Genomic DNA, 24,352 nt, shown 5'->3' with positions numbered 1-24,352 from the left:
AATGTTTGTGTGCCATCCTCAGAAATTTGTTGTAAAATGTGTCTTCTCTATCTGTTTCAAATAATTTTTATACATTTTTATGTCCTCATTTGCATGATGGTACTCATAGTGCACCCACGGGAAATGGAGGAATGTATGGCAACTTTTTTTGGTGCTTGTCATGTAAATAATCCTGTGGCACCATATGCAAGTGTAGGGCTAAAGTGCAAATTGTCCTGGATTTGAGTACAGGGTGGGCAACCTTTCCTTTTTACACTCAATGTTTGCACAATATCACTGGAATGGAGGAAAGTAATTACAATTTCACCATGCTTTATTTATGCATAGCTGCATAGGGGTGTGCAGAGGTGTGCCTAACACACTGATGAGCCATCAGCAGGTGTGTACCTACCTCTCAACCTCTTAGAGAAAGAAATTTGGACAAAGCCACATATAAAAGTGGGACAAAGGTCCAAAAATAGATGCAATTTTTAAATATCGCTTTTACAAACTTTGAAATTTGATAGAATAACAGGTTTTGCATTAGCATTAATTTTCTGAAAGGTATGAAGTCTGAAACTCAAATGTCTGTCATTATTTTCTAACTTCAGTCTTTAATGATGTGTCACTAATTTGCCAGAAAACCACAATTTTATGAAAAACAGACCAAAAATATGAGGTAAAAATCTGGACATTCTTCGAAAATCTGTACAGTTGAGAGGAATGGGTGTATATAATAAATTCTAATTACAGTATAAGCAGGTGAATTCCATTTTCATGAACCAGTCCAACATGGTGCAGCTATTCAACATGGTATAAAGCATCCATGTAACCTCCATTCTTGTTTTTTCTAAATATTTCAATACCATTGGAGTACACAAAAATAAATTTTAATACAATGATAGGGGCAGCTGCACCTTTACTACATATTTATGTGCTACAGGTTGAAGTCAGTACTGCTTTTGATGATGACAATAGGCCTAGCCCAAGAAGGAGAAGAGTGTTCAGTCCCAGAGTAACTTAGCAGATGCTACATGACCTGAAAAATTTAGAGTACTACAGGCTGGACAGGGACACCTTACAAGAACTCTGTGAGCTTTGCACCCTCAACTCAGAGCCAGCACCAGTCGAGGGGAAACCCATCCAAGTGGAAACTAAGGTTTGTGTAGCCCTTAGAATATTAGCTAGAGGTACTTTTCAAAGACAAATGGGGGATATGGTGGATATGTCACAGGCATCAGCATCCAGTATCCATCACCAGTTTCTGGATGCTATGCTCATACATGCCAGTGAGCACATATGTTTTCCCGTAGCTCTGAGGATAGGGCTAGCAATATGAAAAAGTTTTACTCTGTAGCACACTACCCTGAAGTACTGGTGCCATAGATTGCACTCATGTGCACATCAAGGCACCACAGGGTGAGCAGGGTAGAATCTACATAAACCACATGGGATACCACTTCATCAACTGCCAAATCATGAGCAATGCCCAGGGAATAATCTTGAATGTGTGTGCTGGCAAACCTGGCAGTTATCATGACACCCATATCTCGCACACATCACAGTTGTATTAGATGTTTGCTGGGGGGACATCCCACAGGGCCATTTACTGGGGGATGCTGGCTATGCACTGGAACTGTAGATGATGACACCCATCAGAAGTGCACACACATCCACAGAAGAACGCCATAATGACGCACATGCTCAGTCCAGAAACATCATAGAGAACGTGTTTGGGTTGTTGAAGTTACAGTTCTGGTGCTTCGATACATTTTATTTATTTTTTATTTTATTTAATATTTGATTACTGGGAAAGTCCGGCTTAGAATGAAGACAATGTTCAGTGGAGGCCTGGGGAGAAACACTCCAGACGCATGTCTTTGTAATGTGGGAGGAAACCGGAGTACACGGAGAAAACCCACATGAATGCAGGCAGGACATGCAAAGCCCACACAGAAGACACCCCAGCTGAGAATCAAACCAGAGAACCTCTTTCTATAAGGCGACAACTCTACCACTGCACCACTGCATTGTGCATCTGGTGGAGCCCTGCAGTATAATCCAGAGACATATGCACAGGTCTTCACAGTATGTGCTGTGCTACACAGTCTGATCCTGTGGAAACAGCTGATGCAGGATCAGCTATGGGAAGGGACACACATCCCCCCATCCATACCTAGGTTACCACAGCCACAGTCATAGGAGGGCTTAGAGGGGGAACCACCAGCTGCTGTGTCTGCATGCCCATGTAGGCATGCTTGGTATGCTCTTGCTTTGGCTAAAAGACAATGCATAGCACATTCACTGACCACCTAGGTGCCTAATACCTTTTTCCTGTTTGCACACATAGTAAAATTGATCCCAGGCAACTCACACAACCTGTACCTCCCCATGTACTGGCTATATACTCCTTGCATCAGACAGTCAGCCCTGAACTCAAAATGTGTCCACTGCTGCATTTGCAAGGTAAGTCCTGAGCTTAGAGTGTAGTTTTTGAATTATATTATGGCATATCCTTGAATTTAGTAAGTTGGAACACTAATTAAATAAATAAGGCTGTGGATTTGTATAAAATTTACTTTAAAATGTGACAGCAGAGAGACCATTAGTTCATTCATATGTGTCCATTAGTAAGTAGCAGTCCTCAGGTTTCATAGATTCACACAGTCCTACTTCTGAAGTATACTAATACTCACTAAATGGCCTTATTTTTGCACCATACCCTTGTAGTGGAAAATCCATAAAGAGAGAAGTTAGACAGTACTGATACACATTACAGTTTCTGACTTCACAACCCTTCCCAAGATCAAACAACAGGCAGGAAGCAGAGCAAGGAAAGTAACAAGAGCATCATATCCTTGTTTCTGCCATAACAGTAACAACTTTGCTTACCCACAAAAGGACAGGCTATGCTTGCTTGTGACATAATGGTACATGAGATTCCCCCCTAAAAGCAGTGTGGCCTTGCTTGTGCCATAACAGTAATTCAGCAATGGTCCCCCCAAAAGAACAGTATACAGCTGTTTCTGCCATCCAACCTGGCCCTCACTTGCTGGCAAATGCATATCATATAACTTCCAGTTAATAACCATACACATTTTAAGGTCAAGGATATTGAATGCCTTACACACTTGAATGTCTCACAGTACTGGTCAGATAACTGTTGAAGTACCAAGAAACACAGACAAGTAAGTAAAGCTGTATATTTGCAAGCAGAATCCTAACAGGTTGTGTGATCAGTAAGTTTACTACGTCCAAATATAATAAAGAGGGTTAAAAGTATAAGTCACAGCTGACGTTCTCATAGCAGTGGACATTCTGATACATTTATTTGTGTGAACAATGACTTCAGTTCTTTGCTGCAAAGCTGTTTGTGTGGCAAAATGGGCTAAGGCATCCATCCTGTTTTCTGAATCTGTAGAGGAGAGAAAGTTCAAATCCTGAACTATGCAGAAATATCTGATGTGTAGTATCATTTTGTAGTGTGTATGTCATACCTTGCTCTTGCTCAGTTCACGTATGTCTCCATTTCCATTTGCTTTCCTACCATTCTTTTTTTCTTCCACTCATTTTGCGATGCACTGAATAGGGCAGACAAATGGCTATAGGTTTGGCTGTGATTATGTGGATTGAGCAAAGTGCAACATTGATGAAACCAGACCCCTAGGAAACAGACAGGTGAACATAGGTTCATAGGTAGGTACTAGGCTATTGGTCCTATAGTCTATACAAGCCTAGCCAAAAAGGTACCCTGGCTTTTGCCACCCAAGAAAATTATTTTCCTGTGCCCCTGTCAAGCAGAACCACAGAAGTGATCCTCGGGGTGAATTTCTTATTACCTATCCAATCAAAGAATTTTATTGAAGAGTGCTAATGAGAAGCTCTGTTTGACATAGATAGGTAGTCTGTTCCAGAGTATGGGAAGTCTCTGGGACAGGAATCTATCCCACCAGCAAACCAGACACATTCAATAAATGCTTTTGGCCATCGCAAAAACCCAGCATGGAGTAACTGTCGCACATTAGCAATGTAGCTTGCATTTTTGCACTGTTTATCTATGCACAAACAGCTGTATCTCTCATGTGAGTGCACTTAGGTAACCATAGCACAAATCTGCTGCCCAATGCATACCTTTCAACTATTTAGAATTTTTGTAGAATGTCCTGATTTTATGCATCACATTTTCGCCATGCTCCTCATAAAAAGTTGGTTTTCTGGCAAATAATTTGAAAATACTTGAAACAATGACAGACATTTGAATTTCAAAACTCCTACCCTTCAAACAATTCACATTATTGCAAAACATCTTATTCTATCAACTGTATACATTCGTAAGAGCAGTATGTTAAATGTGTCCCTAAATTTGATCCTTTTTCAACCCAATAAGTATGGCTTTGTCCAGATTTCCTGCTATAAAACATTGAGAGGTATGGCCTCTATGCTATGAAAATGTATATATGATGCTGTCTGAATTCTGTCCATGTGTTGGCCACACTCCCACAAGCATTACAACCCTGGGGTCTCAGTATATTTTTTTTCCACGCATTTATCAACCACATGACAAAAGTGTAATTTATAATGTTGTATGTTCTGTCATGAGCAGTGCCAGTTGGTGGCACTCACAACCTTGCTCTGCTAAACTCAAACATCCAAATATGCTCAATAAGGGTACTTGTGTTGTTACACATCTAGGCTTCTAAGCAGCCTAGTGCTATTAGGCTATTAGTCTCATATGACACTATGAATCTATGTGCCTATGCTGGGCTCCCAAGTTGCTGTTCCTAACATGGGCTACTGATGTCATCTACTATAAGCTCACCTGCACTCCTCTATAAGTCAGGCTTATTCTGTGGTGTGTGCCTTAAGTACTGTGTTCTGTAGTCTGTGCACCTTAGTTAAGTAGGTGTTCTGTTCTAACTTCAGGTGTGTGTGTGTGTGTGTGTGTGTGTGTGTGTGTGTGTGTGTGTGTGTGTGTGTGTGTGTGTGTGTGTGTGTGTGTGCGTGTGCGTGTATGTGCGTGTGTGTGTGTGTGTGTGTGTGTGTGTGTGTGTGTGTGTGTGTGTGTGTGTGTGTGTGTGTGTCTTTCTAGTCTGCAAAGTAGAAGTGCTATTCTGCAGTTACTTCTCCCATAGCATGGCTGGCCATTTTTTTGGATAGCTGCTCATACCTACACATTCATTCCATACCAATCTTCCAAGCTGTTGTCCTCACAGGGCCTGGTGATGGCATCTACTATAAGTTCACATGCACACATGTAAAAGCCAGATATGTGCTGTGGCATGTGCATTAAGTACTGTGTTCTGTAGCCTGTCTACTTAAGTAGGGGATCTAATCTCACTGCAGTCAGCTTGGTGTGTGTGACTATAGGTAGCAGAATATAAGTGGTATCCTGCAGTTACCTCTCCAATGGCTGGCTTTTTTGATAGATGCTCATCCCTACATATTCATTCTATACCAGCTTCCCAAGCTGGTGTGTCTCACAAGGCCTGCTGATGTAATCTACTATAAGTTCACCTGTACTCCTGTATAAATTAGACTGGTGCTCTGCCACTTGCTTTAAGAACTGTGTTCTATAGTCTGTCTAGATAGGTAGTGGTTCTATTCACACTACAGTCAACTGTGTGTGTGTGTGAGTCAGCTGTAACTTGATATTACAGAGAGCATTTTACGCCACCAGGTGGGACACATATCTTGTCCTCAACAGACACTACTGATGCCATCAGCTATATAGGGTTGTCTGACACAATGCAAGTCAGACTTGTGCCATGGTACATGTATTATGTTCAGTGATCTATAGTCTGTGTACTTTGAAAGGTAGGGGTTCTGTTCGCACTGCAGTCAGGTGTGTGTGTGTGTGAGTCAGCTGTAACTTGATATTACAAACATAATTTTTACACCAGCAGGTGGGACACTGTTATTCCCATATGCTCAACAGATGATGCTGATGTCATCAGCTATATCAAAGTATTGTATATGCATGGATCTCACCAGGGCATAATCAGGCAGTGGCCTGGATGTTAGGCAGACATCGCATCAGGTGATACAAGACTGATTAAAGTGACATGTGTTTTAATTTGTACACATACATCATGGCAGGCTTTGTAGGCTCTGTATTAGCTTGATGAGAAAGCACTGTGGGGTGTCCTGCAGATGTTTCTGATGAGCTACAGGCAACAGAGAGCATTATACTGTACTGTTCTGATGAGATTATACTACAGTGCTGTCATGCAATCCAGAGATCTGAATGTGATGGCCTGACTTATGATGTGCACCATACGTTTGTACTGGATAATCATTAAAGAGACCAGTTAGGAAGTAATGAGACACATTGCACTTGTTTACTTCACAACCCTTACAAGACAATACACATAAAGTAGTGAAATGATGATGCTATCCACTGTACAATCTGGCAAGGCAAATATAATTCACAGGTACAATTATCATTTAAACAACACAAATGTAGATTTAATAAGCAATAATGTAGCTAAGCATCCTATGCATCAGATACAAAGCTTTAGATTCCCTGAATCCAAAAGAGGGAAATCTGGGATACGACACAGTTGTCATCAGTTATACAGGGTGCTGGGGGCCAGAGGCCTAGGCTGACAATAAAGGTTGTTGATTGTATGTGATTAAGAAATGGGAAGCTGGCAGGCTGAACCATGAAACTATTGTGTGTATGTGTTTGGAGGGGTCCTCCATGTGAAAGTGGTTTGTGACAGTGTGCATGAACACAGCCAAGCTCAGTGTTAGCTCTACATCTTGATATGTTGGATAGGTGTGAGCTGTGCATGGTAGAGTTGTCAGTTATTATTGTTGGCCCCAACCATGAGAACTGGCTCTGCCAGGAGAGCACTTGCATCTCCACACCCAAGGTGAGATGCAGTGCTACTACCTGAATGTGACTGTTGTCTACTGGATGTGCCCCCTTTACAGGAATGTTCAAGACCATGACCCCATGACCTGCCATGTCTGGCTGTGGACAGCACACACCCTGATGGAGCAGGGGAAGTACTGCCACTATGGGAGCATGATAGGGCATGGCCATATTGGCTAGAAGCAAAATGTGTGGGTGAACTACGCCCATGTGGTTGACATCACCCTCCCAGCAGACATGTCATCACAGACACTGCACGGTCCATGATATAAATGCCTCATTCTATCATGATCCATGATATAAACCCCTTATTTTATCACAGACACACAATGTTTCAATGTGCAACTCAGCCAATCCATTGAATTGGCTATACAGTGGACACAGTCCCTGATGTCAGAGTGTGCCACATCTAGAACCCTGAGCATTTGCCTGGAGTGCCTTTCAGAACACGCCTGTGCCTCTATGATGCCTCTAAACATCTTACAGATTTATAGGTTCATAGGTGTTTAATAGGCAAATGAACACAATGGCATTTTAAGCCTACCCATGCATCTGAAATGTCTGACAAGTTCTGATACCCTTGATAAGTGTAAGCAGGGGCTTGGGAGAGGAGGCATATACAAGCTAGGACCTAGGAGATGAACTCTTTACAGATTGCCTGTGTGCATTAGAGAGCTAGGAGCCAAACCAGGGATAAATTTCCTGTTCCTCATCCAATTGTCCAAGTTGCATTTGAATTGGGTTAGGGAGGAACTCTGCTTCACATGGATGAGGAGTCTGTTCCAGAGATGGGATAATCTCTAGGATATATACCTCTTCTCTAGCAGGTCCTGTTTATATCACAAGCAATGTTTATGTCCTTAGAATTGGATAGTTCTGATGCTGTTTGTTTTGTGGATATGCAAGAGGTCCATCACAGTGGGATCTGACAATGCCCTGTATGTCAGGCATAGATCTCCTCTCAAAAGCCTGTAGCAGACAGAATACAGGGATTGAGTCTTGAGATGGTCTGCACAGGACATTTTACTTAAGCCCTGTATTCTTTTAGTGAGGAACTTCTGTGGATGTTCCAGTTATTGGATATGCCTGGTTAGGTACATACCAAATAGGGCACTGTACTCAATGATATGTCTGATGAATGCCGAATGCAGTGGAACAATGACTTCCTTGGACTTGGATGCCATACCTTTGTTTACAAGTTGTGCAACATAGAATGATTTCCTCACTACTGTAGACAATTGATGGTCAAAGGATAAATTACTATCTATGTCTGTCCCTAACTCCCTGACTACTGGGACATCTCTAAGGGGTATGCTGTCAGTATGATAGTTACCAGGGGTAGATGATGTCCCAAAGGATACTATTATGCATTTCTTGGCATTTAGTTTTGGTCCATGGCTCTAACACTAGTTGTTTGTCTGTGTCAGCCCCTCCTGGAGAACATTTGTGTCAGTGTGGGATTCAATGACAGCTCCTAATTTGCAATCATCTGCAAATGTAGTCAGCCAGAGACCACTGACATTTGGCTTTGGTTTCAGTGAAGTAAATCCCAAAACGGAGCAATCCAAGGACTTATCCCTGAGAGACTCCACTTGTGATTGGCCACTTTGTAGAGGTGGACTCCCCAGTTCTAACTTCCTGAGTCCTGCCTGTGAGTCAGTTGGCAATCCACTGGGTGACATTACATGTTTGTTCCTAACCTCTTGAGTTTGTCAACAATACCCAAGGGGGTTATTGTGTCAAATGCCTTGGCAAGGTCAAGGTAGGCAGTGTGAACCATATTGCCCGCATTCATTACTTTTTTGACAAAGAAGTCCACCTGGTTGAGTAGGTATAATCTGCCCTTGATGAAACCAAATTGGGTTGGCTCTAGTGTCTGGAGGTTTACTATATCACTATTGATCATTTCCATGATAATTCTTTCATGGCTTTATATATAAGACTAGTGAGACATGCATCTGTAGCTTCCAGGGTCTGTAGAGGGCCCACCTTTATGCAGAGGGATGACTGTTGCTGTCTCCATTCATGAGGCATGAAAGCAGGGGTGTAGCAGGCAAATTCCATTTTGTACTCACGAGTTCTTAGTGCTACCCACTGCACCTATCACTTAAAAATGGACACATCTCAAAATTCTGCCTTTTCCCCCTAAAACTATTAAATATATTGTTTTAAAGTAGCAATATTGAATCTTTTGTTAAAGGCATTCGTTTAGACAGTTGTAAACATAATATGACTTGAAAAAATAAAAATACGTTGATATGATACTCAGAAAAAAATGCACTCCTCTCTTCACCCTTGCATGAAACCTGTTTGGAGGCTATAGGTAAACAGCAATTCCAGAAGCCCTGATAGGTCATGATTCATGCTATTTAGAAGGCATCCTGGGATATTGTCTGGGCCCATTGATGCAGTGTTCTTGGCTTTAGAGAGAGCATTAAGGACCTGTTCCCTAGTGATAGCAGAGAGACTTATATTTGATAGGTATTTCCTGAGGGAAGGTTGAGGGGGAGAAAGGGGTAAAGTTGGAGATAAATTTATCAGCCAGTAGGTTTACTATATCTTCTGGTTTAGTGTCCTTGTCTTCAATCTGTCCAATATCTCTGGCCTCAGTGGACTGACTAGACATAGGCCTACTGGCTGTGTCCAGGGAAAATGAAGAGGGTCACTGGATATCAACCTCTGTGCCAGTTTCAACCTCTGCACCTCCTAATTGTGCCTCAGTTTGGCCACCATCATCATCAGTGTCTGCTGAGACATTGACATCAAGTGTCAAGAGTGCCCACACTGTCACTGTCATGCTCACCTGTGATAAAAAAGGAGAAACAAGAATACATTAATAGCTGGACTACTATGCTGCAATATATGCTCAAAACGTACACTGCTGTCACTAATGCAAACAGTACAGCAATACATATAACAGGCCTGAGAGGACACATTATGAGATATCTTGAAATTTTTCTACAGTACTGACATAACTGTATTAGGCTTACCATCTGCAGGAGGCCTGTGTCTCTGTATTACTGATAGTCTTGAAATAAGTAAAGCAAGAGGTAATGGCAACATCAACACATTTAACAGTGAGGGTAACACATTTACACCTCTATATCTGCAGTACTTCAAATGTCAACAAGAATGTGTCTGACAATTTCAAATTAAGCTTAAAACTGTAGCAATCCTAAATCCACCCACCCAACAAACAACTGCCCCAGACATATACATTATTGAAATTATTGCGCTATGTCACAGTATTCTAATTCTCATCTAACATATCTGGAAGGTCCTCTTGGGATGCAGGAGTTATGCCCATATCCAGAACATATTGTGTCATGGATTGCTGGGAACTGTCCTGGGTGGCAATGTTCACCAGGAATTCCTCAGTGGCAGTGAGAGGGCTTTCTGAACCAGAGCCTCCACATGTGACTTGATGACAGCATGCCACTGCAGCTGCACACCTACGTGCAGCAGTTACCATGCCTGTGGCTCTGTGATGCACCTGCTCATATGTGCAACTGTGTCAGCCAACAGTATTAATGTTGGCCACTTATTCATCCCAGAGGGCTGTAAGCTCAGCCCTATTGGCCAGCCCCCTGGACAGCAGGCACTGCAGCATGGTGCCTTAAGGCATCAATTATCAGATTATTCTCTGCATCCGTAAACGGGGGCCAAATATGAGCAGACATTGTGTCCTACAAGACAAAAGAATGATAATATGTGAGCATCACATAATTACAAATTAACTGTTTACAGATAAATCAGTCACATTTATTCTTAACTACATTCCAGCATATGCATTATGTAGGTAACAAAATGGGAGCATACCTGCTGGAGTGCAATACTCCTCTGTAGAAATATACTGTGAATAAATACTGTTGTCTTAGTGAGCTGAAGAATGTACTAACTCTTCTCAACATCAGTTTGGCAAGTTACACATTTGCCTTTTTAAAACTGAGTACATTATTAATGGATTGCATCTGTCTTAGTCTGTGATCCATGAGCAGGTGAATTGCATGCTAATCAACCAATCTTGTGAAGCTATTCAACAAGATATAAAGCATCCATACAGACTCCATGCTGTTTTTTCCTAGGGATGTCACAAAGTGTGGGGTACAGACACAGCATTTACAAGTAAGTCCTGAGCATGTACTGTAATGCATAATACTATTATGGCATGTACTTGTATTTCATCATGTAGTACAGTAAGCAGGTAAAAAGTGGGAGATGTGTACAGAAAGTCAAGTAGCATGTGACAGGAGAGAGTTATTTCATTTATATGTGTCCATTAAAAGTAATAGTCTTCTGCCATGTAAGATTCATACATTCATAACTCTCCAAAGTACTGGTGATCAATGGCCTCAGTTTAGCATCATATGTTTGTAATGGAATATCTTTACATAGAAAAGTTGTGCCATAACATGATCTCAGCTTGGCCCACCCCCTCAAAAGAACAGTTTACCCTTGCATATTCCATAACAGGAATTCACCTTTGCTCCCACCACCAAATGAGAAGTGTAGTTTTTTTTTTTTGTGCCATCCAACCTGGCCTTCATTTGCTGATAACTGCATATCCTACTATTCCCAGTTAATATACACACACGTGTCTACCTTGACCCACCAGATCTAAATTTCTCCAAAATGTAACTTCGCAACTCCATTTTTCTGAAAGTGCATTTATCCAAAAATGCACTTTCGCAAAAAAAAAAAAAAAAAAAAAAAAGATTCAATGAACAGCAAAAAAAAAAAAAAAAAAAAAAAAACACTAAACAGTCTGAAGAAGTCCCTGAGAATGAAGGGAGATGAAAGCGCTAACCAAAGTCATTGTCTTGTTAATAAAGTGCCGGCAAGCTCCCCTGCACCCCCCACACCCCTACTACTTATATATTCTAACTCTGAGATCACACTACAGTGTGGAAAAGAGAATATTCCCTTATCCCCACTGTGCCATGATCTACAACAACAACCTCGCTTGCTGTTTGTTGAATCGTTTTTTTCGCGAAAGTGCATTTTCGGATAAATGCATTTTTGGAAAAATAGAGTCACGAAATTACATTTCATAGAAATGTAATTTCATTGTGTCAAGGTAGACCCACACACACAATGTAAGGCAAATGAGGTAGATTGGCTTTCACACTGCATATCTCTGAATACTGGTCAGACAACTGCTTAATGGCCAAGCAGCAGAGATTGGTATAATTTCAAGCAATGATCCTAGCAGGTTGTGGGATCACTAAGTGCAGTACATCCAAATCTATTCCATATAATGCATATATAAATAACAGCTGATGGCTTGATATCAGTTAAAATACAATGTGAAAGATTGTTGTTTGATGGATAACTTAAAATGGTTTGCTACCAAGATGTTTGTGTGGCAAACAGGGATAAGGACCCATCCTGTTTTCTTAAGGTGCATTGGAGTGAGATTTGAAATGCAGACCTCTGCAGACATACCTCCTGTGCAGTACCAAACTGCATTTTTCCTTTTCTTTCCTCCTTCTGTCTTACTTTAGTGGGTGATAGGAGGAGATTGTTTGTGCGATGCACTGCTTAGCAAAAACAGGTTTGGCTATTCTAATCAGTTTTGCGTGTAAAGTGGCATTGTACAAAATGGATGACTAGATCAGGTAGCAAACAGGACACAGACAGTCAAAAATAGAAACTGAATGCCTTCTATTAATGTAATTGTGCATTGCCCAAACCCACTAAGTGCTGTTGCACTCCAGTTAACTGTGAGAACTTAACAATGAATAGTAACTTAGGGGGTGCTATGTACCTTGCTCTGTGGACGCAGGTGTTAAGTCTACATCTGAAGTCTAGATGATCGTGCATTCTAGTACAAGGTGTACTGTCTTTGTTTTAGTCTTGTGACATTGCAATATTTAGCAATAAACTAACACATAGACAAGGGATTTCCCAACTTTCTTATGGCAATAGCTATCAGTGCAGGATTGACATCCATGTGGTCCTGGGTTCGACTACAGTGCATGTTATTAAATTTTAATGTTGTTCCAATTCACATGATAGTCACTCTGTCTTATAGCAGTTGACCTAGTGTAGCTCATATAACATTTATATGACTTAGGACTGACACAGTAATATTGTGTCAGTTATGTAATTATTTATTAATCTATGTATTGTCTAGTTAATAGCAAAAGTATCACTGCGGGTATAATGTGTACTATGTTCAGGTAAGTATATTCCTGCTATGTGGCTTGGCATGCATTTCCCATTGGACCAACACAGTTACAGAATTGTCTGTATCTCAGATAACATAGAAATTGCATTAGTTACCAAACTTCTGCATCTCTTACCATCGTGCAAACACAGTAAGCTAGGGTGTGTCTGTTTGCACAATGGCAAGCAATGTGCAACAGTAGGCAGTAAAAAATTAAAACTGTAATAAAAATAAAAAACAATGCAATTCCAAGGATATTTGATATACAGCCACCTGTGTAGCTCTGTTATTCAAATGGGATTGCAGAAATATACTTGTGCGAACATAGTACACGTTATACCCATAGTCATACTTTTGATAATATATGCACAATACACATATAAATGAATAGGTAAATAACTGACAACAATATTATTGTCTCAGCCTGAATACATGTAAATATTAATATCAAATACACTATGTCAGGTGTTATGAGTGAGAGTAGATATGACGTGATGTGGAACAACATTAAAAGTGCATGGAATATGCGGTTTTGAACCCAGGACCATGCATACAGTAGTCCTAAACTTATAACTCTTTCCAGAAGAAGGTTGAGAAAACACTCCTCTATGTTGCACTTCATTTGTATAATCTGCAATGTCAACACAGTAAAAGAAAAGTTTGCTCACCCTGTACTAGGATCCAGAACCATTAGCACTCCAGACCTAGACTCACCAGTATTGTCACAGGATTAGTTACATGATATCCTCTCTATATTAGTATTCATTGTTAAATTGACGGCGTTAGCTCAGCACAGCCTCATTTATTGGATTTGCACAATGCCCATTGGTATTAATTGAATGCATCTGGTTTCTATTTTTAGCTGTCTGGGTCATGTCTTATGCATCGGTGGTCCAGTCATGGAAAAGAGCTAAGCAGAGCAAAAACAGGTGAAAAAAAATGCAGAATGCACAAATGAGCTAAGCATCATGCAAATGTGAAAAAATAAATAAAAAAGAGAGAAATGAAAAACAATAAAATACACAAAATTAATAAATGCAGAATGACATATCTAATCCTTGTACGATTTTTCTCATTTTAAATGTGTTTGGGACCCTGCCAAATTTTGAACAAGGGAAAGCAATCGCCATGCTGTTATTCAATTGCTGAGTACAATCAAGATTTAGCAGACAGCAACCTTACACTAAAATGCTATTCTCATTCCCAAAGACGTTTTGCGGCCAAAAAACACTGTTGCGCACTGCAAAGCCTTATTTAAGTGTGCCGCGCTTCATTAATATGCATTGTGCAGCACTGCCACAGGCACAACTTTGTGTACACAAAAAAACTCAGTGTAGGCTCTACATGAACCCTACACAGAGCTTCTTGAATCCTACAGTATGTTTGCATTGTCAAGAAGAAGAAACTACGGAACATGTGTTTTTGAAATGTAAAAGAGTAAAAAAATGGGGAAAATTATATAAGGAAGATTTTTGAAGGTATAAGAAGTGGATGAGATAAACATGAATATGATTAAATATGGATATTATAAGAATAGAAATAAAGAATATGTTAAAAGAATAGATAAGAAGTTATTTTATGTTATATGGATTATATGGAACGAAAGAATAAATTAAATTATGTTTAATGGTAAATGGATTTTAGCAGCAATATTAAGCAAAATCAGATGTTGGTTATGGAAAAATGAGTGGGATCTATAGGGATGAAAATTTATCATGACTGTAAAGGAAATTATGAATATGTGTAAACAGATTTGCATATTTATATATTTGTACATTTGTAAATATGTAAATTTTTCATAAATTAGTTATTTTGTGTAAAAAACACAGGACTCCTCCACTTTTCAATAGGTGCTCTGGGATATTTTACATCCACCTGAGTTCCCACCAAATCAAGCTGATAGGCCTTGGTACAATGTCTCATCTGAAGGATAGCACACTCAGGGATGTAGCACCCCCTTTATGCTGCACTACAGTGTTAGCAACCAATCTTGCTACTGTGGGAATAGAACCCACAGCTCTCTACACCAAAGGCGAGTGTGCTACCTGTTGGGACACTGACACTGTATGTGTATTTTATTTGATAGGCAGTTAGCAATCTAGTGAACTACAAAGTGGCTGATGTTTATTTGGGTTAACAAATTCATGATGTCAGGGTAGGAATGGTATCAAGTGTTTTTCATAAGTCAAGATAATTAGTGAGGATGAGAAGTTCTTCATCTAGGGCTTCGATAACAAGTTCAGATAAGCAGGCAGTATTAAGAAGGCATTGTCTTCCACTGCAAAAGCCAAACTTTGAAGAGTTCACAGTCTACAGATTTTGTTGGCCCTTATTAATTGTTTTTAAAAGAAGACATTCCATGCCTTTATACTTAAGGCAACCAAGACTGATTGACAATAGATACCTGAGTCAGCCGAATGGCCAATAGTATGGAGAGAGAAGGCTACAGCTTTTCTTTCTTCTTCAGGTATATATTCTGTGGAAAGAAATTGACTAGCTATTGCAGAAAGGTTTGGCTAGGTGATGCATTAAGCTTACAAGCAAGGAGTGGGAGTGAGTGGGGTGTTATCTGGACCCTTGAAGGATTTATTTTGTTGTTTTAGAGATGGTGGTTGAAACGATTAATATTAAAACTGGAGGTTTGTTCTGAATTGGTATGGGAGGACCCAGCGTATAGCAGGTGGAGTGAAATAAGAGCAAATTTTATTAGCCGAGATGTTAGCTATGGATTCAGCACTGAAGTGGGTAGTGCCATCTACAATGAGTTCAGAGCACAACGGGACATTATTTCAGATTTTATGTGGGTAGCTAAGAAAGGCATTGTTATTGTTGCATTTTATGCTGAACATAGCCTTCTGCTTTTCATAGTTCTTTTGGGTTCCTCACTAATTTTATTAAGTTTTATTTTATAAACAAGAAAGGATTAATATAATACAAGGCTAAGAGTTTAAGTTTCTTGTTAAAGAATTTGGTGATTATGTTATCCTGCCAAACTGGACATTTGATTTATATATTGTCGTGCTTTTGTCAGAAAAGGACAGTTTCTTAAACAGAGTGATTTCATCGGTCATACTATTCCTTGGCTAGGGTTACAGTGTCACCATTTAGGGATCTGAGGTCAGTGAACCATTAAGTTTTCTGAAAAGTCAATGAAACCTAAGAGGTTGGTTTTGCTAATGTCATTGAATGTAGACAGATTATTGGGACTAAGGATGCTGGTCTTGGTGCAGACAATGATAGCAGAAGATTTGATTTAGCTAGGGAAAGGAATAGCTGTGGGGTTGAGCAGAATGCAAGGAAGTTAGTTAAGGCATGGCCTAGGAGTGTGTAGCACACACTCACAAGGAGAGAGCATTGTGGGTCACCATTGTGATTTCTTACATAGCGAGTGGCATTTAAAAAGTATTGTCCTCACTGAGAATCCAGTGAGGGCCCAAAGCACCTTCATTGCCTCCTTAATAACTGCCACCCCCCAGAGTACTCTATCCTCAGTTCAGTTGGAATCACTGGAGTGGTGGAAAAGATGTGCACTGTCTAATTAAGGGGAATCTTGGTGGTGGGCATACATAGGAAGGTTGGACAACAGTCTCATAGAAAACAAAAAAAAATGTGTTTTGTTTGACTTCATGCTGAGGACCACATTTAAGTATTCAGTATGCTCCTTTGTGGACACAGGGTTAATCTGTAATTGCCACAATAATGTAAAAAATAACATTTTATTGAGAGTGGTTAGGACATTTTATGAGCCATTGCTGAGGTCATTTGGATTAGATGTATGGCTATGAGATCTCTATTAAGTATGAATATACCCCCTGCTCCTGCTAACTTGCTGAATGTTTAAAAGTTGATGGATGAACCCCATATTATACTAATTGCTTTCAGTAGCTTGTCACTAGGTTTCACTAGATAGACAGATGTGTATGTTTTCCAGTTAGAGGAAAGTTTCTATGTCAGACATTTTGTCTCTGATACTTCCAGATTTGAGTAGAAGTACTCTGACATTTGGTAGGCTGGAATTTGCCTGTCTGAAATATCACCTTTCCTAAAAATAGCACTACAAGGCAAAAAATGCTTTTGCAAGTAACTTAGGTAATGTACAGCCCATCCATGGTGAAGTAGAAAAGTCTGCTAGTGTGTTCACCAAAGCTAATACAAACTGGATCCTCCCAGAATGATGTGATTTATGAAGCCAATTATTGACTGGTATTTTGGAAACAATCTTTGCAAGAACACAATAGATTTTCATTCTGTAAGAACATACAACCAGGGATCTACCATGCACTTTTGCATCTGATTCAAGATGAATTGTTTGGGGATGTTAACTCCTACATGAAAAATGGCAAGGTCTTGCTTGTGTTTTGGATGCTCCAGGATCTAAAAGGCCATGCTAATGTCTTTGGTTTTAGTGCCTGAGAGACAGCAGATATTAATCCTGTCATTTTCTAAGTTAGGTGAGTGTAGAATCTGTATGCCTGGCAATGGTGTCACCAATGACTAAAACATTTCATGTATCATTATCTATTTTACCTGCAGCCTCTGTTTGCCTTAACAGTGTTGCCTTTTTATCTTTATGATTTCTTATAGAAGTATATGTTGATATGGTTGTTGTATACATGGATTTCTGTTGTCCTATGTGAGTAGTGTGTTTATGTGAGTATAAGTCAATGGTTGAGGTGTCCTATCATGTGTCATGAAATACATGGATTTTTTTTTCTTTCCTACCTCAGCATATGTTTTCTGACAAATATATAAGAGATTATCAGTTTGCATACATAAATGCATCTTTTGGATATGGATTTTGCGCTTGGTAATAATAGTGGTTTGCTAGTAAACATGATGCAATTGCTACACTATTTTGGGATGTCTAGGCAAACAAGGCTCTCCAATGTATCTAATTAATAGTCTCTGATTCCACAGTAGGAGGACGGAAATGTAGGGTAAGGTACTGGCTGAAAATGTTAAGTATGCTGGTTGTATCAGAAGTTTTTTTTTTTTTGTTTGTTTTTTTTTTTGCTTAGGCTGTATTGGGTACAGCAGTGGGCAACACACAGGTTGAGAGCTGTTGTAATAGTTGATACAGGCTACAGATAGACTGAAATAAAGAGAATGAAGGGGTCGAGTAAAACTATGATAGCACTGGAGATACAGAATAGAAACAAAGGATGCAGTGACATCACTCTACGTTTTAGAGGGTATTTCAAAAAGTGGAGAGCATCTTGAAGTACAACTTGGCAATAAGAGTAACAGATGAACAGTAATAACAGCTAACAGCTACTAGGACTGCAGGGAACAAAAGATCATACTGAGTTCCACAATGACAGTTAACACAGAGAACAATTAGTCAGCATTACAAATAAATCACATTACTAAAAAATGAGAAGCTGTAGTACACACATTGTAAGAAACAGCAGCTACTAAAATGGGGCTTAGTTAATAAAGTAATAATTGGTAAACACATGCTTAATATAAAACAATATGAACACAACATGATAGCTGACCAGACAGTGAATAGACACCACAAAAGTACTAAGATGAGCTTCAATTAAAAAAAAAAACAATTGATAAAGCAATAAACAATGAAAGCAGAAATCTGGTTTGATTACTAAGGCATACCAGTGTGGCCTGCCCCACAGAGCTCCCCTTGGCCAGCAAGGGGCAGGTCCGCTCTCATGATGAATTCCGAGTCCCCCTCCTTTCCGATCCTCTCAGCTGCTGTGACTTGCAAATGGAGCTATGATTTTGATCTTCATACTTAACCTTGCTCCTTCTAGATTTACTGATGTTCCTCATAAAGCCAGATCTATTTATAGGTCCATACCTTATTAAATAAATAATAATTAAACAAAATAAACCTATACAACAAAATCCATAAGACTAACAATATAATGTCTAGTATTTAAAGATCTTCCATTGTGTAAAACAAAAAAGTGCTCCTCTTTCTGGCCCTCTGCTATGACTTTTAAATGTTACCACAATGATTTTAATGGTCAGAGGATGACAGGTATGTACTAAGACAACAGTGAAAGGCTAATGAATAAGTGTCAGGAAATATAAATTAGTCTTAACAATAAAATCATTGGCAACAGGACAAATAAGCAATAATTACTGAGAGAGAGAAAAGGAAGTGAAATTTGTGTAACCCACAACAAGGATGTAGAGGATGTCTTAACTGTTTCAGATTAGGCTCTTGTGCTACTTAAATAATAGGATTTACAAGAGGTTCTCCGGTTCAATCCTCGGCTGGAGTGCCTTCTTTGCAGAGTCTGCATGTCCTCCCTGTGGTCGCGTGGGTTTCCTCCGGGTGTTCCCGTTTCCTCCCACATCCCAAAGACATGCAGTAGGTGGATTGGACACTCTAAATTGGCCCTAGGTGTGAGTGCATGCATGCATATGTGTGCCTTCTGTAGAAGATTGGGTGTCGGGCTGGCAACTCGACACCGTAAAACTCCACTGCCAATCATGAGCGGACAGGTGATCTGCTGTGGTGACCCCTAACCGGGAAAAGCTGAAAGAAGAAGAAGACACTGCCCTGCAACACCACACAAAGTGAAACAGAGAGCCAGGTTAAGGATTCCTGTACTTATTTAAATTCAAAAAGGCTTCAACTATCATGTGCCCCTAGAGAAATCAGCCAGTTAATTAAAATCCAGTCTGCAGCCCTACAGAAACTAGCCAGGCATAGTCAGGCACTTTGATCTTTCATTAAAATCCGCCCTCAGGTAATTATCATGTGGAAGCCTCTACACTCACCAGAGGCTAATACACATCAGACCACATTCTAGGAAACCACTAACTTCCTTGTAGTGCGTTGAAACATTCAGACACCATAGGCGGAAAGGGGGTCTGTTGCCATTGTCTCCTTCTTTGTAGGCTCCTGTTCCCCTCTCTGATTTGTGCTTCAGAGGGGTGTCAACAGTTAAGCACTGGAGGGTGCCAACCTGTGCAAACCTCCAGTCATTTAAAGCCTGTAAATCTCCACTCCTGTAGAAGCTAATCAGTCACAACCATAGCCATGCCTATCACTCTGCAGAAGATGAGCAATCAAAATCAGGCACTTAAATCCTTCAATGTAACCCAAGATCAGAAAGACATGTGGAAACCTCCACTGCCACCACATGCTGGTACCCTGAGGGCCCAGTGTTAGGAAGTCACTAAAACCCTTGTATCATATTGAATCAGTCTGTTAATATATGAAATCTACCTCCAAAGGTACAAATAGATTATTCTCTATTTTACACAATGAGGTATTATTTAATAGCACATTAATATATTCATTTATCATTTGGAAGGGTCATTATATCATGAATGTTAACAAGAATGCAATTTAGACATACCCACTGAAATATCTAATATATCCTAGCAACTAAAACCTCATAAAAATGAGGTCATGGTATTTTATACATTAGACATATAAGAAAAGAGCTCTCCTTATGCAGAGTTTTGACCAGGATTTCATGGCCCATTGTCAAATGCTCATATATGAATGTTTCAAGAGGTTTCTTGCTTGCCATCCTAGAAATCTATTTTCTGTATGGAACAACATTGCAGTGATACAACAGACCAGTTAAAGAAGTACAATCAGATGACTGTTGGACTGAGCCAGAAAGTAAAATGCACTCAAAGTGCAGTTTAAATTATTTATACTGTTGCTTAATATAAAACTTCTGACTGGTAGTTAATGAATATCCTCATGAGTTTTAGAAACTTAGTTTGAAAAATTACTTGGTGTTTTTTGTCCTGCTTCAATAGGGGTAAATGGATTACTGCCATGTTTTGATTGCATTCATTTTTTTCTTCAACACTGACATTTTACACTGCCATTTTTTTACTGTCTTCACTTTTTTGAACAACGGTTCATTTTGCACTGCCAAGCAAGGGTCTGAATTGCTTGACCACATAAGTCAGGAGCTACTGACATTTCCAAGGAAGAGCAAATGCCTAACTAGCATTATTATTTCCCCTGGATTCCCACATTATCCTGCACTTATGATTCAGGGATTGCCCTGAACACTGAGACTATTGTTTGTGGGAAACCTCATCAAGATGGCAGTCTAAGAATCAGACAGGCTTACTGGAAGCAGAGAAAAATATCATGTCATGGCTTTTCCTTCAAGATAAGCCTTTCAAAATCCCAGTCACAGTCTCAAAGTTATTTATATGATTCAAAACACCTGTTTTTAAACAAATACTCCTGCACCATTAAATGTATGTTTTCTGTGCAAAACTGACAGCACACGTTGCCAAAGTGAAGAAAACCAATTCAAGAAAAATGATAAGAAACTGACGAAGAATAATAAAAAAAAGATATAAAATATATTAACATTGTCAAGTAGTCAGAAAGGTCGCATTTTACTCTACTTTTTTGTTGTGTCTTTATGGCTGTCTGAAGTTGGAGACCAAATTTTAGGTGGTGGCCATAATCACACCTAGTAGTTTAGTATGGGATACTAGTTCAATATTGGTCTTGTTCAATGACAATATATAAAAGGTAGCTCTAGGATGTGTTCTCCTTCCTCTTCCAGTGTAGGCTGCACATGTGGCAGTACAACTTTTGTAGAGTTTATTTTTTTCAGATAATTTTTAAAGTATTCCCTCCATCTATACTTCTTGTTCTCTGGTCACATGAGCAGATTGTTTATGGTACCCCTAATGAGCAGTGCATGTTGATTATCTTCTTTATTTTTATGACATTGTCTTACACCCTGATAGAGCTTCCTTGTGACTTTAAACTGAAGCCCTTACTAGAAGATGGTAGAGTTTTTCTGATAATGACATTGTCATCATGACTGTTCTCTTAGCCTTTTTGTAGCAAAACAGTATCCCTCTTTGCTTGATCCACTTTTTTCTCCTATTTATCACAATTATGCTTTCTTTTGATCATGTCCTGGACTTCTGCATTCCACCAGCAGCTTCTCTTATGTACCTTATTTCAATACCTGGCATGACAGCATATCTGTTCTATTGTCTTCACCTTTGCTGTTTTGAAACATCGCCGTTCTTCTCTGACTCCATCTACTTGTTCTTTTTCCTGAGGTGCCAGAGTCCAAAGTATTTCCATCACCTCTTGCACTTTTGCTCCATTCATCGTCTAGGCATTAAGCCTTGCCTCTGTCGATCTTAGAGCTTTCTATGACTCCTGTTTATGGCTGATTATGGACACCAGTGTTTTTTGCTGGGGGGTGTTTGTTTCACAAGGGATGACTTACAATCTCTGGTATCACCCAAATGCTCTTTTCTCACTAGACTTAAGTCTACCTGAATTGTGTTTTGACCATTCTTGTGACTGTCTTGGCTATCTATATGTTCGACACTCCTAAGCTGTTTGCTGGGCAGAAATCTAGAATGGCCACTCATTTGTTATTCCTGCAGGCCCACTCATATGGACTCTTGTAATCAATAGATCCTGTTCTGTCTGTCCCAATACCCTTATCATGATGAATTGTTTTTGCTCAACTTTATCAAAGAAATCCTGCAACTTCTGCCTGAATTTCCACTTTTTCCATACCACTGTGGCCTGAAGCTGGTATGTAAATGACCCTTCCCCAGGATTTTACAAGACTCACATACACTATACCATCTTGTAATGGTTCTGTCCTAGTGATTCTCAGTGCAGTGTTACCCCTTCCTTGTTGTTGTGTTGTTGAACAAATGGCTAACAAATTAAAGCTTTTTATGAATCAGTCTTAAGCATGATTGCAAAGCACAGTATAAAGGGGAACAAAAGTAAGGAATATTATACCTTTCCATGTTGTTATTCCTAGCTGCACTGTGTAGCCCTGTCATTCGTAGTATGGAATACCTCTGAACTCACACATGTTTCAGAATGTCCCTGATTTTGTCTCATATTGTTGTTCTGTTCCTAGTAAAAATTTAGATTACAGTCAGTCAATAATGATAGAGACTAGAGCTTCATGCTTTATATTGTTCTGAAAATGCATGTTAATGCAAAAACTGTTTTTCTATTAACTTTCTAAGTGAATTAAAGTAACTTTAAAATTGTCCTTGAATTTGGATAGTTGTCTCTTATTTTTGACTTTGTCCAGAATTCTTGAGTAAAGATGTTGAGTGGTATGTAGCGCTGCCACATTATACAGTGCCTCCTACCCCACCTTGTCTGCATTATTGTTGCATAAATACTCTGGCATATAATACACAACTCTATACCATTGGTAGAAGCTGACAGGTTTCTGTATGTTTGTGTAAAGTCTATGACTCCTGACAACTAATAGTAATATACTAAACACACTGCACCAAATGCATTTATGCAACTGCACAGTGTGTTTATAAACAGCTCAGTACAATGGTAAAATAAAATAAAAACATCACAGTAAGCATGAAATACTCTCCAAAATATATCTCAGATGTACAGTACTCCAAGCTATAAATCTAACTACAAATCAAAACAAAAATGCAAACTAACAAAATATTTAAAAAAAAATACAGAAAATGCTAAGCAATCTCTCACATTTACTACAAAGGGAGGAAAATAAACTAATCAAACATACAAGAACTCAAAATATACAACCATATGACATACCCCATTTACATTAAACACAAAATACATAAACATATCAATAAACAAAGAGTGGCGTACAGCAACAGTGGTCCCTCTCCACAAAGGTGGTGCCTCAACGGATCCTGGAAACTATCGTCCCATAAGCCTGACTAGCTTGGTCTGCAAAGCTATGGAAAGGATCATCATGGACCTCATAAATAAAGATATTGGGAACCTACAGACACTGGATCCTACCCAGTTCGGCTTTGTTAAGGGCAGATCCTGCCTCTTAAACCTGGTCAATTTCTTTGAAACAGTCACCAAGGCCATTGACGAGGGGAAGGTGGTCCACACAGCCTACCTGGACCTCGCAAAAGCCTTCGATACAATACCCCGCTCGGGCATTATAGATAAGCTCACCAGCTTAAATATAACCCCTATGTCACTAGATGGGTTGCAAACTGGCTCAAGGACAGAACCCACATGGTTAGAATTGCTGGAGCCATGTCAGACTCCAAACCAGTTACAAGTGGCGTCCCACAAGGCTCAGTCCTGGGACCTCTCTTGTTCAGTATATATTTCTCGGAGGTACAGGCCAACTGGGAAGGACTGTGGCTGACCAAGTTCGCAGATGACTGCAAACTGGACGCCATAATCGACTCTCCAGCCAACACAAGCATCCTCCAAAAGGGCCTCATAGAAACAGACAACTGGTTCCAGAGCCATGGCCTCAAGCTAAATGCCAAAAAGTGTATAGTCATCCCCTTTGGCAAAAACAAAGTGCCCACAAATTACCACATAGGTGGTAATCCATTAAGTACGGAAGAAGTAA

Source organism: Protopterus annectens, chromosome 2.part1 (assembly GCF_019279795.1).
Source record: "Protopterus annectens isolate FY-2018-M chromosome 2.part1, PAN1.0, whole genome shotgun sequence".
In the NCBI taxonomy this organism is placed as follows: Eukaryota; Metazoa; Chordata; order Ceratodontiformes; family Protopteridae; genus Protopterus; species Protopterus annectens.
Note: the sequence above shows the minus strand (reverse complement) of the source record.